This window comes from Sitophilus oryzae, unplaced genomic scaffold, assembly GCF_002938485.1.
Source record: "Sitophilus oryzae breed Bouriz unplaced genomic scaffold, Soryzae_2.0 scaffold_1318_pilon_pilon, whole genome shotgun sequence".
NCBI classification, from domain to species: Eukaryota; Metazoa; Arthropoda; class Insecta; order Coleoptera; family Curculionidae; genus Sitophilus; species Sitophilus oryzae.
The window spans coordinates 355,938-373,495 of NW_022145969.1; the positions used below are offsets into that span (position 1 = coordinate 355,938).

The following is a 17,558-nucleotide window of genomic DNA, read 5'->3' on the forward strand; positions in this document are numbered from 1 at the left end:
TTATGTTTTTCTATCTTGTATATAAAATATATATATTTTAAGTAAAGTGTGTACCTATTTATTAAATCCTTGAAACTATAATCGTTAAGTATTAAGTTCAGGTAGATAAAACTGACTATTACGTATCACTATTCATACATGTTACAAATTATTTTTATTAATGGCAAATTTATTAGTAGCATGTAAATTTTTAAATTTATTAATCTCTCTATATTCACTGCGTAATAAGAACTTAATTTGCTTAGTGAATAAATTCAGTATTTGTATACTCTTGCTATTAACTTATTACATTTTTTATTAAATGTATAAATCTATATTATTAGCTTAAAATTATTTTGGCCTACTTTTTAATATTTCAACCCACTGTATAAATTTGAATTAATGTTTCGGTAACAAAGACGGCTGTGACTTTCTTCTGATTGGTCGACTCGGACATATGTCATGGCGACTTCCGGAAATTGGCGTCGCGCATGTCTATTTTGAATACCAATGGATTCATATCTCTTTGTCGCCGGTATTTCAAATTATGTGATTTTTTAAATAAAAAGTGAATTTGGTGTACACTACTCCTTCGTAAATTCTTGTTTGTTCATAGCTCACCCTCTCCTAAAAGTGAGTACTTGATATTTTCATTGTATTTCATTATACCTCGATTAAAATTTTTTGCAATCTTGAACAGTCATGGCGTCTTCGTTTTTCTTCTAAAATTAATATTTTTAATTCTTGGTTTTCGATTTGTTTACGGATATTATTTACTACAGAGCATAAATATAAATATCACACATTATGTTTAAATTTTTTAACACTTTGTGCTGTTTAAGATTGCATAATTTTTTCAATTCTATTTTGGAATGCATAGCTAAAGTGGTGATTTTTTATAAATGTCCCGGAATAAGAAAAAAGCGGATTACGATTAATAGTTGATAATTTGTGAATTTCTATTAATGCGGCATAGTAATGCAGTCAGTATTCTAACAAAGAATGTGAGTACATTTTATGATACCAATTTTTATTTTTTTATTGTCTTGAAACGTTTTTGGGTATTCTAATTAATTTAAAGGGGTATATTAATTCCTTTTTACTTGTAATTTCTAAAATTTGCTATTTGTTTTTCTTAATACTTACATTAAATATCGTTTTTAGATATATTCCTTTATAATAGTTGTTTTTTTCTGGTACTTTGATAACAATTTATAAAATGATAGGTACCTTAACGAATTGAAAGATGAAACTTTTTTATTTGAGATTTTTTGGAATAAAAAATATGACTGTGTCCACTTAAGATATCTACTGTGATTTTTATTTATTTATTTATTAATCAAACATTCTACACTCATTTAACCACTCAGGGGCTCACATCTCGTGAGTACAGGTGTGGCAGGCCCGAGGTACCCTAGCTGGATAATCACTTTGCTTCAACTTGTCTTGGGTGATATCCATTCTTTTATTTTCCCTTCTTATTAACTTCCCTTTGATAATTCATTTTCTACTTTCTACTACTTCTACTACTCATTTCGACTTTTTTCTCTTTTTATTTTCACAATGGCTCTATAGTGTGCTTATTTTTCTTTCTAGGGGCAATTTAATACCACACATCAGCACACTGTCGCCCAGCAGCCGAACCGGCAGAAGTAATATTGATTAACTCGATAACAGTTAATGAAATTTGAAGTAAATTTTGCCAATGGTGTCCCGGCGAATTGGATCAAAGAGTGACGCTCCAGGGCGCGACGCTACCGTCTTCCCTAGAGGAAACCTGGATCGTCTCCTGAAGTTGATGTGTAGGTACCCAAGGGAGTCAACAGCCTCTGGTTTACGAGCTAGGTATTCTAATGCTAGAGGCTCCAGCTGGGTACGACCTGACACACAAGCTATGAAACTTTTTTATGCACCTATTGCGTGGCATCTCGGAGGCGTAGGGGACCAGATTCCTATATACCGTACCTATATATACTAGCATACCTCAGCTCAACCTAAAACCAACCCAAGTAAGTGTATTTTATTTTTCTCGGTTAAGATTTCCGAAACTGATTATTTTTTTTGTATTTTTCTAGGGTAATTTGAGTTTGTGGCCCGTTTAAATCAAAGAAGATTCCAGATGAAATATTGCAAGACGCAACTTGGTCCTAAAGCTTCTTCGGATTCTCCCAGGCACCTTCGAATATCTGGTGCCGTATTAAGTACTAACTCTAGAAGATCGTCCGATGTCCAGGCAGTTGGCGCCATGCCCAAGTGACGGTCTTTTTGTCGTTTAATTATAATGGGACTGAAAAAATACCGGCGAAAGGATATGGATATGGTGGTAAGTTCATGATACATTTTATACTTATATTGGGGTTATTCGAAAATTCTAATCATTTCTCTGTCTACAGATAAAGCAGCTGAGCCTTTAAAGAAATGAAAATCACGGTTCTCGTCCCGGCGTGGTTCCAAAGCGGTATTTAGGTACTTTCACAGCATTGTAAGACCATATTTTCGAAATATAGGAATAGAAGAGGACTTGGAAAATGGGGAGAATAGAAGAAGGAATAGAAAATTGAGACTGTAGAGGAGTTGAATGAAAATGTGTTTAAACCAGCGAAGGGAGATTTATAAGGTTGCTTTTAAACAATTTACTTACTTTTTACAGATACTTATTTGATTTTTTTTTCAGTTGAATTGCTGGTGAATATTGACAAGTCTTACGGGGAGGTTTTGCATTTTTGAGAGGACATGCAGACATTTTACGAGGGGCCAATGCAGGGCTCATTATGAGAAAGCGCTTTTCTTCAACTGAATATTCCTTCTATAAATGTAAGTTTAATAGATATCTACTTGCTTAATACTGATTACATTGGCTATTATTATTTTGGTTAAGAAAATTTTATTTGGTAAAGCTTAATAGATTGTTTTTTTTTCTTTCAGGGAATATATTGTGTTCTAAATACTCTTGGTTGGCCTCTCTGCTTTGGATAACTGGAATTTGCTGGTAAAATATTAGTAAGTTTAAATTTAATCTACTAAAAATTTCTATTGATTAGATTGAGATAATTTGAATATTAGTTTATTATGTATCATCCCATCTACTGTTAACAATTTATCTTCTAAATGTTTAGATAAACAGTTCTTTTATGTATTATAGAAATACTTGTTACTTATAGTTTTTTTACTTGTAGGTATTTATTTTGCTGCTTCTGGCTGTTGCTTCCCTCCTGCTCCTCCTCAGCTTCAAGAGGATTCAGCAAAAATTCCTCCTGCTCCTCCACCATATACCAAAAGTTTGCTTCTGTTTTATTTGTATAGGCGTTTATTTTTATTCTGGTACTGTTGTAAAACTTTGATAATCTGGACAAACGTTAAATTTTAAAAATGTCATTGTACTGCAGTAAAAGTTATATAGTAGCTGATAATTTCTCCATCATTTCTAAAATCATACTTTGAATTTCATTTAAAATGTTAATAATGTAAACAAATGATCACTTTAATTACTGTTGTTAATAATTATTTGCCAATCATATTTTTCACTTACATATTTTGACACAAATAACAATTCCAATATACTGACTACGCTGTCAGTTATTTTTTTATCTGTATTATTTTATGTACTAACTTTTGTAGTGTAATACTTATGGCACATCATTTTTTAAATTTCTTATTGGTTCTAATTAACAGCCACTAGAATATCCAGATTATCACAGTTCTTTATATTTTACTTGCGCAAAAGCGTCACTATATTCTGGCAATATGAATACATTATAAGGCATCTTTATCGTTTTGGGTAATACCCTAATTTTAGAATTTTTTATATATTTTATTGTTCCGTTTTTTTTTTTAATTAAATTAAAGATAATAAAAAAAACATATTGATATAAAACTTTTTAGAATTTTTTATATTTCATTGTTTTTTTTAAATCAAATTAAAGATAATTAATATAAACAAAAACATATTGATATAATTTTTTTAGCGTTAGTGTCAAAGCAATGAACTGTTATAACTATAAAATTTTATTGTATGTACTTGTATTCATAGAGCTCGGAATTCGTAGAGAAATAGTATTTTGAAGCAAATTATATAATTATGTACATGAAACCGACAAATGCATCGGTATAATATATTATATATTTATGTTAAATAGGAGCGATCTGAAATCTGTTTTTCTAGTGCTTTCTACCGTGATCGAAAAAAAATGGCGTCCAGTTGGCTTGGAAATGACGATCGATGACATTCCCCATATAATTTTACATGTAAAATGACAGCGATCTTCATTTCATAGCCATCGCTGACGCCGTTTTTATTCGATCATACGGTATTTCCGCGAGGTAAAATAAATATTTTAATATACTAACAATTTAATTTAAAAACCATAATGATATTATAACTCCGTTTTAGCCTTGTTTATTTAATAACATTTCTCAATATTTACGTTTTTCGCATTTGTTTTTCATTTTTTTTTACTTCATGCAATTTAATTTACTCACGATAAAAAGATTAAGTTCTGAGTATACGTCACATTTTAATATATTTTTTAAATATGAATCCAATAAGCAAATATGGAAATATAGGTTCAGAGATCGCTACTATTCAATATATTTTTATTATTTATGTTTTACTTACTGTGTAGGTAAAACAGTCTATTGTTTCTGTGTCATGGTTATATTAGGATATATTTGATATTAATAAAATGTCAGTATTTTGGTTTCTTTCAAAGATCTCATACATTGCAATTATGCAGGGCGTGTTCTAATTGAAATCATTGGTGTAGTGATAGTTCTCCAAAGCTCACCCCGTAAATTGATTAATTTATTTGGTACTTACACTTACATTTAAATAAAAATTCCACCACTTTTTGTTATGGAATTTTATATACTTATCTTTTTTATTTTTTTACAAATTTGCTTCAAACGAATTTATTTGTTTTGGTTTGATCTGAAATATAAAGTAATTATATTTTAATTCCCTTTAATATAAAATATTAAATAATAACAAATATATACATAGCTTAATATGACTTAACTAAAAAAAGAATAAATATTTATTATTTTAATTAATTTACAATTCCTTTATAATGCACCTTCATACTGTTGATGTATCTCTTAATTTATTAAAATATATTATTATTTTTAGTTAACTTGAAATAATAAAACTAAAGCAGTTAATAGGTGTATTTATCAAGCATTTTTTTACTATAGATTGGTTTTTACTCTTAAACATTTTCAGATCAAAGTTAAAACTAATAATAAATTAACTAAGGCTATGTTATCTAGAAAGCAAAGTCCAACTTTTTATTTCTAATTCTAGTTGTTTTGTTTTTAATATGACTTAACTAACATACGTCATTATTAGTATTAGACTTTGATTGTTCGATTTTGTGGGTGCAACATACCTATGTGCATATACCTATGATGAACCACCTATATTTTTATGCAAATATGTATGAGGTCTTTTATTTATGGGATATTAAAGGATCGTGCGCTGCGGTGTAGAAAAGGTAAGATTAGATAAGTGGCTGTTGTATAATATTTTTTCTTAACTTTTGCTCCACGTCTATGGTTCATTCGTTCATTATACCTATTATACCTTAAACATTATTAAAATACTCCGAATATACCAAGGGCGTAGCATAGAACTTTTTCAACTGAAGATAAAATACATAATACAGTAATACCTTATTATACGCCTAGTTATACTTTTTATTTTTTTTTTTGTAAATATTGAACACAATTTTTGCGTAAGTCATCAGGCTTAAAACTGAAATAAATCGCTTCAACTCTCACTGATTACTTACAACTTACAGTAACAACAACTAAGCTTGATCTGAACTGTGACATATTTTTTTATCATATGGTATATATTTCTTAAAATCTTCTCTATGTTAATAATGTAGCCACTATTTTTCCATGAGGTATGTTAATACGTATTTTAGATAATTTTAGAGTATTTTAGGCAACATTAATTGTTTAAATTACCTCTGAAGGTATACTAAATACTGCGGTGATTTGGTTGTAATCAACGGAAAATGACTTTACAGTAAGCGTATACTTTACAATTCGTGATATTTTGCTATCACGATATCTGTGACGATATTATGTCTATTTTTAAAGTCTAAAGTTTTTAAAAATCACAGCGGTTAGTGAGTTATTTAAAATATAATTCAAATAATATAATATAAAGCGAACCTATCTCTTCTCGCACCAAATTGTCCGTATATGGGGCAGTCCCATAGACAGACTAGATTTTGATGCGAGACGGAACTTCTAGAGCGTACAATAATCTTTGATAGTAGTTACGAAAATTCTTCTGCAATCTCTTCTAAGAATAATTTTATTACTCTATTATAAAGCACGCTTAATCATAGAACTTTTTTACCGTGTACAAGTTTATTCGCGCGAAGTATTGTAGTTAAATTATTTGGTTTTTAAAAATTATAACTGTTGGAGTAGTTAAAGGAGTACTAGAGCTACATTTTAAAGTTATTTTCAGAAAGTACAGGTGAAAAGCACTTATCATCACACTATCTATTATCTATATATCTATATATATTAGAATAGCACACTATCGAGCGATAAAGCACTTAAATTTAATTTTTTACTGAATGTCTCTAAGCGTATTTAAGTTTTTAAAACCAGATTTTTTTTCATGTTTGGTGAACCGTGTACTTTATGAAATTAATTTTTAGCTCTAGTAAGTCCCTCAACGACCATTCATAACTTCTAAATATCTAACCATTTATCTACAATAATCCGTGTCGAATAACGTGAATAAATATGTATATCAAGTTTCGTGCATTTACAATTAAAAAATTCTTCTAGTTTGGTGTATAGTTTCTAATATATAATTATTACGTGTACTGTAATGTAATTTTTCTTCAATCACACAATAACTGCTACTTACCTTTTTACGCCATTATAAGCCGATTTCAGCCTACTTATATCTTTTCTTTCGCAGTTGGCCTTGCCTACAACAAATTTTCAAATTCTGTAATGAAAATTTGTAGTAGGAGACAATAATATACAAAAAGGAGTATAAGTTTTAATAGCTTGAAACTTACACTTCTTTAGGTGGCCACCCCGGTGCAAAACCTCTGGCTCTAGCGACCCAGAGAATAGGGCGGCATCGGAGAATTCCATTCACAAGCTAACTGCCATATACTTTGGATCGTTACTGCTAGGGTCGTACTGCTGCACAATCCTTTTAGTATTCCACAGAATTTTTCGCAGTTGGCCTTGTCCGTTACAATAATTGTAGCGGACAAGGAAAACTTCTTCTGACTGTACCGAGCCAGGGACCAAGGCGGTATTGTAAAGAACTTCCATATGCCGCCTTGCTCTTCTCACAGCCATGGCAGTTCTGCTTAGAACTGTTTCTTGTAACCATCAGAGCCTACTTGATTTCATAATACTATTAAATCAAATTTATTATGAAATTTGATTTAATAGTATTATGAAATCAAGTAGGTTTTCTACTGCGTTTGTATAATATATACATACACCACAGTAGGTACTATATAATATACAGTACCTATCAGTGTACGCATATATTAATGAAAATACACGCGGCCCACTATGTACTTTCTAAGTACATTGTATGTCGCTTGTATGTATTAACACACACGTGTGTATGTATTTTATGCACATACAGCCACGCACCATTAGGTAGGTAGTATAATAAATAGTACCTACTACTCTATGCATGTTATGTGTCATAAAACATACATAACACACATACAGTAAACACTAGTTAATTTATAATATATTATACTATGTAACCTCTGTTGAATTTTTTATTATTTAATAAATCTATTTTAAGAGAATCCTGGTTTTCATTTTTTAAAATTTAAAAAAGAAATTATGCGAAAGTGGCGCCCTGTGGTGGCTAAATATTGAAACTAAATTTTTAGTTCAGAGTATTACCGCTGGGGGCGCCACTATCGCTCAAAATTTTATGCGACTTTGGCGACCTCTGGTGGCAAAACGTCGAAACTAAAGTTTTAGCTCAGCGTTTTACCACAAGAGGGCGCATGCATCGAGCCCTCTGGTGGCAAAAGTCTGAACTAAAGTAGTAAATGCAGCGCCCTCTTGAGGCAAAACGTTGAAACTAAAATTTTAGTTCAGCGTTTTGCCACAAGAGGACGCTACAGTCGCTCAAAATTTTATGCGACTTTGGCGCCATCTGGTGGCAAAACGTTGAAACTAAAATTTTATTTCAGCGTTTTGCCGCAAGAGGGCGCATGCATCGAACCCTCTGGTGGCAAAAGACTGAACTAAAGTAGTGAATGCAGCGCCCTCTTGTAGCAAAACGTTGAAACTAAAATTTTAGTTCAGCGTTTTGCCACCAGAGGGCGCCACAGTTGCTCCTAATTTTATGCGACTTTGGCGCCCTCTGGTGGCAAAACGTCGAAACTAAAATTTTAGTTCAGCGTTTTGCCGCAAGAGGGCGCATGCATCGAGCCCTCTGGTGGCAAAAGGCTGAACTAAAGTAGTGGATGCAGCGCCCTCTTGCGGCAAAACGCTGAAACTAAAATTTTAGTTCAGCGTTTTGCCACCAGAGGGCGCCACAGTCGCTTAAAAATTTATGCGACTTTGGCGCCCTCTGGTGGCAAAACGTTAAAACTAAAATTTTAGTTCAGCGTTTTGCCGCAAGAGGGCGCATGCATCGAGCCCTCTGGTGGCAAAAGGCTGAACTAAAGTAGTGAATATAGCGCCCTCTTGTGGCATAACGCTGAACTAAAATTTTAGTTTCAACGTTTTGCCACCAGGGGGCGCCAAAGTCGCATAACATTTTTAAGCGACTGTGGCGCCCCTAGCGGCAAAACTTTGAACTAAAAATTTAGTTTCAACATTTTGCCACTAGAAGGCGCCCAAGTCGCATGAAATTTTAAGCGACCGTGGCTCCCCTAGCGGCAAAACTCTGAACTAATGTCGCTCAAAAAGTAATAAAAAAAATAAATAAAACAACCAAATATTTCGAAAAAATATTTATTTATCGTTATTAAGTTAACAAAAAGAGCGTCCGGCTCTAAACTCATAACTAAAGGTTTTTGGTGTCCGTCAGTGTAAATTTTAAACACTGGGACAACGAAGTGTTGTGTTAGTGTGTGATCACGTATACATACAGTAATGTGTGAGTGGAGACATAACACACACACTACTGTGTGGTATACACACCCATACTACCACACATACTACCATATGTATATGCGTTTAGTCCACTTACAGACAAGTGTACTAAACGCACACATGGAGGAGTGTGGGTGTGCCACACTCCAACACAAAACTTCCATGACCTAGACCGAGAAAAAAAAAGGCGGCATATGGAAGTTATCCAACGTCGCCTTGGTCTCTATATAGCTCGGTGCAGACAGAAGAAGTTTTCCTTGTCCGCTACAATTGTAACGGACAAAGCCAACTGTGGAAATACTAAAAAGATTGTGCAGCAGTAACGATCCAAAGTACATATATGGCAGCTAGCTTGTGCATGGAATTCTCTGCTTGTAGCTTGTGCTATTCTCTGTGTCGCTAGAGCCAGAGGTTTTGCACTTAACGGTGCGTAAGTTTTAAGTTATTAAAGTATTAAATTATTATATTCCTTTTTGTACGTTGTCTCCTACTACAAATTTTCAGAATTACAGAATTTGAAAATTTGTTGTAGGCAAGGCCAAGTGCAAAAGAAAAGATATTAGTGGATCAAAATCGGCTTATAATGGCGTAAAAAGGGTAAGTAGCTGTCGTAGAATTTATAGAACTTCAGGTACTATACTCCTACTAATCATGAATGACCCTATACACGGCCAAAAAATTATATGATTCAGCGTGCTCTATAAGAGAATAGTAAAATTATTCTCATAATAAATTGCGCCAGAGTTTTCGTAACAATTGCCAAAAAATATTATTATACGCTCTAGAAGTTTCGTCTCGCATCCAAATCGAGTTTGTCTATAGGGCTGCCCCATATGTGCATGAGCGCTTTTTAAAACGAAAGAGAAAATATGTATGAAAATAAAACTGTAAGTACAAAATATATTTTCAAAACAACGCTATGTAAAATACGTAGAATTGCTAATAATACAAGAAAATTAAAGATACAAGAATTTAAAAAAATAAGAATTAGGATAAAAATTGCTAGCTGAAAAACTTACGAAAATATTTTTAAAAATAATAATTTATGTCCTTTTTTTGTTGAAAACAAGTCGTTAATAACAGTATTGCATTGTTACCACAAAAGATATTATTGCTATATTGTTTAAGTTTATCTGATATTAGCTTTTAAGTTTCTGCTAGTATTAAAAGATCTGTATAATTTCAAAAATTCAATAGTGTTCAATATTTACAAAAAAAAAAATAAAAAGTGTAACTAAGCGTATAATCAGGCATTACTGTATTATGTATTTTTGTTTCATTTTCAGTTGAAAAAGTTCTATATATTCTACGCCCTTGGTATATTCGGAGTATTTTAATCATTTAAGGTGTAATGAATGAGTGAACCATAGACGTGGAGCAAAGTTGAGAAAAAATATTATACGACAGCCACTAATCTAATATTACCTTTTCCACATCGCCGATTTATACCGCAGCACAATCTTTTAATATCCTACAAATAAAAGACCTCATACATTTTCGCATAAAAATATAGATGGTTCATTATAGGTATGTGACAAGCTTATATTTAGCACTAGAATAATAATTATTTATTCTATTTTTAGGTAAGTCACATTAAGCTATATGTATATATTTGTTATTATTTAATATTTTATATTCATTATATTAAACGGAATTACAATAAAATTATTTTATATTTTAGATCAAATAAATTCGTTTGAAGTAAATTTGCAAAAAGTTAACAAAGATAAGTATATAAAATTTAGCAACAAAAAGTGGTAGAATTTTTATTTAAAATATAAGTGTAAGTACCAAATAAATTAATCAGTTTGCAGGGTGAGCTTTGGAGCACTATCACCACACCAATAATTTCAACTAGAACATTCCCTGCATAATTGCAATGTATGAGATCTTTCAAAGAAACCAAAATACTGACATTTTATTAATATCAAATATATCCTAATATACATAAACATGACACAAAAACAATAGACTGTTTTACCTAAACAGTAAGTAAAACATAAATAAAAATATATTGAATAGTAGCGATCTCTGAACGTATATTTCCCTATTTGCTTATTGGATCCATATTTAAAAAATATATTAAAATATGCTGATGGACTCAATTGCATAAGATTGTATACTCAGAATCGGGTTATAATTTCATTATGCTTTTTAAATTAAATTGTTAGAAAATTAACATATTTATTTTACCTCGCGTAAATAGAGAGCACTAGTAAAACAGATTTCAGACCGCTCCTATTTCACATAAAACATATAATATATTAAATCCATGCATATTTGTCGGTTTCATGTACATAATTATATAATTTCCTTCAAAATACTATTTCTCTATGAATTCCGAGCTCTATAAATACAAGTACAACAAAATTTTATAGCTATAACAGTTCATTGCTTTGACACTAACGCTAAATTTTACTCGATATGTTTTTGTTCATATTATTATCTTTAATTTAATGTAACAATAAAATATTAAAAATTCTAAAATTAGCAACTAAAATTTTTAGAATATTACAAAAGGTGGCAAAGTATAAAGCAAACAACATTTTCAACCAAACATAAAAAACAGACTCAAATATCTTAAAATTTATGATAAAAATTTAAAAATCTAAATTATTACCAATCATCAACAAGTACCACCTTATTCTTTATACCGTTTGGCTTTAAAAAATGAGATTAATAAAGTAGGCTAATAATTAATAATTAAAAAGAACTTACATAAGGGGTTTATCAAGAAATATTTATGTATCTTTAAAAGCAATGCACTGTATACTGAAAAGACATTAAAAATGCGTACTGAGACAAACTTAAAGGTATTCATATTGCTCATAATATAGTTTTACAAAAAATTCTATTTATGTATTACTGCATTATCACCTGTAAACTGTATAACTGTACTGATGTAAAAAAATTAATTTCTAAAAAATTAATACAAATAGACATGAAATTTGAAAATTTAAAGTTGCAATAATACAATATAACGAATAAAGTATATTAGCATGAATATTACTTAACTGAAATATTACTTAACTCAAATTGAATTTACTCATTTTTAATAAAATAAAATGAATAAAGTTAATCGACATACAGAATTATACAATTGATGTATGTTTGGTTGCATAACCATTAGAGAAACCAAAAGAGAAACAAATCCATCGACGTTATAACTAATGGACTTTATATTTTATTAACATAATAATTAACTAATCTTAAATCATTAAATATACCTTTCTAAAAAATAAGTAATAATAAATTTTAAATAGTATTTATTATTATTTAAAATTTATTACTAGAAATATATACTTAAAAATTTAATTTACCTTAATTAATTAATTACATGTTATGAAAGTTTACAACGAACCTGCTTATGATTAACAATTAAAAACCTCTAGAGGCTTACTTTAATTTTTAAAAGTAGCTCTATGAATGCAAATCCCACAAATATAATTTACTAAACAGAACATTACTTTGAAACTGACTAAACAAATCTGAGTAAATGTATTAGATAAGAATTTAGTTAGTTAATTTAGTTGCTGTAATAAAAATGAGAATAATGTTTTTAATGAAAAAACACTCTTCATTACAAAATAAAATTAGCCTTTTTTGAAATGTAATTATTAATTTTTTTCCCAAGGAAAGGGTTATTAATTAAGTCGCAAGGAAGACAAAGAAATTCACTAAAAAATCTGCTTGTATGCAATATGTCTAACCAATTTATGAAACAATTTTAAAACCTAATAACGATAATAAATTGTTATGCGACAATACAGTTTATTTGTATATTATATATGTTACTTTCTACGTATGAAAAATTTACATAAATTAATATTAGAAAAATGATACACTCAGATTTACCATATAAACAGTTGAAAGCAACGAACTGTATGTAAACTGCAAGAACATTAAAAACAAAGTTTTAATGCCTTTAAAAAAATAATGTTTTCATATTACCACAATATGGTGACGCTTTTGCGCAAGTAAAATAAAAAGAACTGTGATAATCTGGAAATTCTACGGGCTGTTAATTAGAACCAATAAGAAATTTAAAAAAATTAAGTCGTGTCCCCATATAATACACTACAAAAGTTAGTAAATAAAATACAGATATATAAATAATTATGACAGTGTAGTCAAAGTATATTAGAATTGTTACTTGTGTCAAAATATGTAAGTGATATATAACTAAAAATATGATTGGCAAATAATTATTAACAACAGTAATTAAACTGATTGTTTACATTACCAATATTTTAAATGAAATTCAAAACATGATTTTAGAAATGATGGAGAAATTATCAGCTACTATATAACTTTTACTGCAGTACAATGACATTTTTAAAATTTAAAGTTTGTCCAGATTATCAAAGTTTTACAACAGTACCAGAATAAAAATAGACGCCTATACAAACAATACAGAAGCAACCTTTTGGTATATGGTGGAGGAGCAGGAGGAATTTTTGCTGAATCCTTTTGAAGATGAGGAGAAGCAGGAGGGAAGCAACAGCCAAAAGCAGCAAAATAAATACCTACAAGTAAAAAAACTATAAGTAACAAGTATTTCTATAATACATAAAAGAACTGTTTATCTAAACATTTAGAAGATAAATTGTTAACAGTAGATGGGATTATACATAATAAACTAATATTCAAATTATCTCAATCTAATCAACAGAAATTTTTAGTAGATTAAATTTAGACTTACTTATTTCTTACCAGCAAATTCCAGTTTCTGGATTACTTCATAGGTTGGACAATCTAGTATATTTTACTAAGACGTAAGACAGCATAATCTAAAGCAGAGGGCCATCCAAGAGTGTTTAGAACACAATATATTCCCTGAAAGAAAAAAAAAACACACAATCTATTAAGGTTTTCATTATGAATATATTATGCTTTACTAAATAAAATTTTCTTAACCAAAGTAATAATAGCTACTGTAATCAGTATTAAGCAAATAGATATCTATTACTTACATTTATAGAAAGAATATTCAGCTGAAGATAAGTGCTTTCTCCTAATGAGCCCTGCATTGGCCCCTCGTGAAATGCTAAACCTTCTGGCCCCTCGTAAAATGCCAAAACTTGTCAATATTCACCAGCAATTCAACTGAAAAACAAAAAAAATAAGTATCTGTAAAAAGTAAGTAAATTGTTTAAAAATCAACCTTATAAATCTCCCTCCACTGTTTTAAATACATTTTCATTCAACTCCCCTCCACAATCTCAAATTTCTATTCCTTCTTCTATTCTTCCCATTTTCCAAGTCCTGTTCTATTCCTACCATTTTCCTGCTCCATCGTTTTATTTACCAGTATATATATTTTTTCAAAATTATAAGCGTCTTTACAATAACTAAAAGAAGACAACAACTAGAAACGCCCTATATCTACTTACCTAAAAGAGAAAAACTATTATAGATTATAAAATGAAAATATTATATAAACTTACTTGATGAGGATGGCCCTAGTCCAGCTGCTATCCCCAACAATCTTTGTTCCAAAGCGGTACCAATCAAAGAGTTATGTTCAAAAATTAATATTGTTTCTTGTGGCAAAAAAAACCGTTAAATTTAGTTGTTATTCATAGGACAGTAGCAACATTAATTAAATTTATAAATTTAACAAAATAAAATTTAGTTAAAAAAATAAAATAGTTAAAAAATTTAGTTAATTTAGTAGGGTTAAATATATTTAATAGTAATTAATACCATATAAATTAGCAAAAAAATCTATGATTAGGGTACATCACATGGAACACGGTAGAGACCAATATTTTTTAGTCATAAAATATCTATATTACTATAAATTGCCCAAAAAATTACTTTAACTACTTTTTATAACATTCAAGATAATTTATTGAAAAAGTTAAAATAGAAAATGATAATAAACATTTAGGAAAATAAAAAAGTATGTAAAATAAATTTTAGATCAATGAAATAATTTTGTAAAGCATTTTAACTCAGTTACTATATAATTTCGTCAGATACATATAGTTAGTTTTAATTATTAAGTTTTCATATTATCTTTAGTATTAAAATAATGATAATGCAAAGGCTTGTAAATTGATTTTTTTTGTAAATTGATTCTGAATCATTCAATAAAATATGAAGAATTATGAGTATTAAAAAACAGAATAAAAATATATGGTCTTACAATGCTGTGAAAGTACCTAAATACCGCTTTGGAACCACGGCGGGACGCGAATCGTAATTTTCATTTCTTTAAGGGCTGCTTTATCTGGAGACAGAGAAATGTATTAGAATTTTCGTATAACCCCAACATAAGTATAAAATGTATTATGAACTTACCACCATGTCCATATCCTTTCACCGGTATATCTTCAGTCCCATTATAATTAAACGACAAAAAGGCCGTCACTTGGGCATGGCGCCAACTCCCTGGACATCGGACGATCCTCTAGAGTTAGTACTTAAACTCGCAACCAATCACTTGCGTCTTGCAATATTTCATTTCGAATCTTTTTTGATTTAAACGCGCCACAAACTCCAATTAGCCTAGAAAAGTACAAAAAAAAATAGTTCACAGAAATCTTAACAGAGAAAAATAAAATACACTTACTTTGGTTAGTTTTAGGTTGAGCTGGGGTATGTTATTATATAGCCTCTCTCTATCCAGAATCTCTAAAAAAATATTCTTCAAGTCGCGTCCGGGATGTGGTTGCCCTCTTCTGCAGATTTGATCCTTTTCGATGATTATGCCTCACCATTCACTCTGGATCCCAATTAAACAGTCTCGTCTGAGATCATCCCCTTTTCTATCGAGCGACCTTCATCGGGACCTCCTACAGGCCTCACCTCATCTTCAAATGTGTCTGTATCTTGTCCCCTACGCCCTCGAGGTGCCACGCAATACGTGCACGAAAAAGTTTCGTAGCTTTTGGTCAGGTCGTATCCGGCTGAAGCCTCTACCGTGCCTCTACCATTAGAACACCTGCTAGCTCGTAAACAAGAGGCATGCTAAATAGGTCATCGTATGGCAGAACATCAACTTCAGGAGACGATCCAGGTTTCTCCCACGGAAGAAGGCAGCGTCGCGCTCTGGAGCGTCACTTTTTAATCCAATTAGTCGGGACAGCATCGGCAAAATTTACTTAAGTAAATTTCATTAACTGTTATCGAGTTAATCAATAATATCTCTGCCGGTTCGGCCGCTGGGCGACAGTGTGCTGATGTGTAGTATTAATTTGCTCCTAGAAAGAAAAATAAGCACACTATAGGGCCATGTGAAAATAAAAAGAAAAAAAAAACGGAAAAAAAGGGAAATCAAAAGGGAAATCGATACAGAAGGAAAAATAAAAGAATGGATCTCACCCAAGACAAGTTGAAGTAAAGTGAGTATCCAGCTTGGGTACCTCGGGCCTGCCACACCCGTACTCACAAGATGTGAGCCCCTGAGGGGTTAAATGAGAGTAGATTGTTTGATTAATAAATAGAATAAAATTCACAAAAGATGTCTTTTAAGTATAACAGTCATATATTCCAGAAAAATCTCAAATAAAAAAGTTATTTCATCTTTCAATTGATTGTTAAGGTACCTATCATATTATAAATTGTTATCAAAGTACAAGAAAAAAACTCGTACTCATATTTTCAAGAGGATACACAAATAAGAATTTTCGAACAAAAAAATTACACCAAAAAAGATTCTCAAAAAACATCTACCCATTAATTTTAGAATAACAGAACAATTTCGAAAAATGGTTCTTTGTTAGGAGTTAGGATACTGCATTAATATAAATGATCAACTAATAATCGTAATCCGCTGTTTTCTTTTTATTATTCCGGAACATTATCCATTCCATAATAGAATAGAAAAAAACTTATGGAATCTTAAAACTTCAGAAAATTTAAACAACGCGTGCGATATTTAATGCTCGGTAGTAAATATTATCTTTAATGGCTTTTAAACAAATCGAAAACCAAGAATTAAAAATATTACTTTTATAAGAAAAGCGAAGACGCCATGACGGTCAAAAGATTGCAAAAAATTTTAATCGAGGTATAATGAAATATAACGAAAATACCAAGTACTCACTTTTTGGAGAGGCTGAGCGATGCACAAACAAGAATTTACGAAGGAATAGTGTACACGAAACTCACTTTTTATTGAAATGTAACATAATTTGAAATACCGGCAACAAGAAGGAATCCCTCGGCATTTAAAATCGACATGCCGACGCCAAATTCAGGAAGTAATTATGACACGTGCCAGTCAACCAATTAAAGGAAGTCATAGCCGTCTTTATTGAAAGAAATTTTACTTAAAATTTATATAGTGGGTCAAAATATTAAAAAGTGGGCCAAACTAATACAATAATAAATGGTATTGGATTTGATATTTACGAAATAAAACAGGTATAAGGTAATAAGCCTGAAAAGCCATATTATTATTATTATTATTAAAAAAACTAAATTTGATTGTTATTTTAATTGGTTACCCTTTT

General features: G+C 30.6%; 2 long non-coding RNA genes across 3 annotated transcripts; one reads left to right on the top strand and one right to left on the bottom strand.

The window, feature by feature from the left end:
* The first annotated feature begins 483 nt into the window (after nt 1-483).
* LOC115875038 lies at nt 484-3,782 on the top strand. The gene is made up of 7 exons (XR_004048959.1): nt 484-612; nt 1,576-1,988; nt 2,055-2,302; nt 2,373-2,596; nt 2,654-2,793; nt 2,905-2,979; nt 3,156-3,782. It is a non-coding gene; the product is annotated as an uncharacterized LOC115875038 (long non-coding RNA).
* An 8,593-nt stretch (nt 3,783-12,375) lies between these two features.
* Nucleotides 12,376-17,345, bottom strand: LOC115875039. Of its 2 annotated transcripts, none has more exons than XR_004048961.1 (8): nt 17,150-17,345; nt 15,674-16,304; nt 15,403-15,609; nt 14,544-15,331; nt 14,261-14,489; nt 14,070-14,202; nt 13,810-13,932; nt 12,376-13,622 (listed from the first exon to the last, which is right to left on the bottom strand). It is a non-coding gene; the product is annotated as an uncharacterized LOC115875039 (long non-coding RNA). The 2 variants fall into 2 exon arrangements; XR_004048960.1 differs by having other exon boundaries at nt 13,799-13,932.
* Between the last annotated feature and the right edge of the window lie 213 nt (nt 17,346-17,558).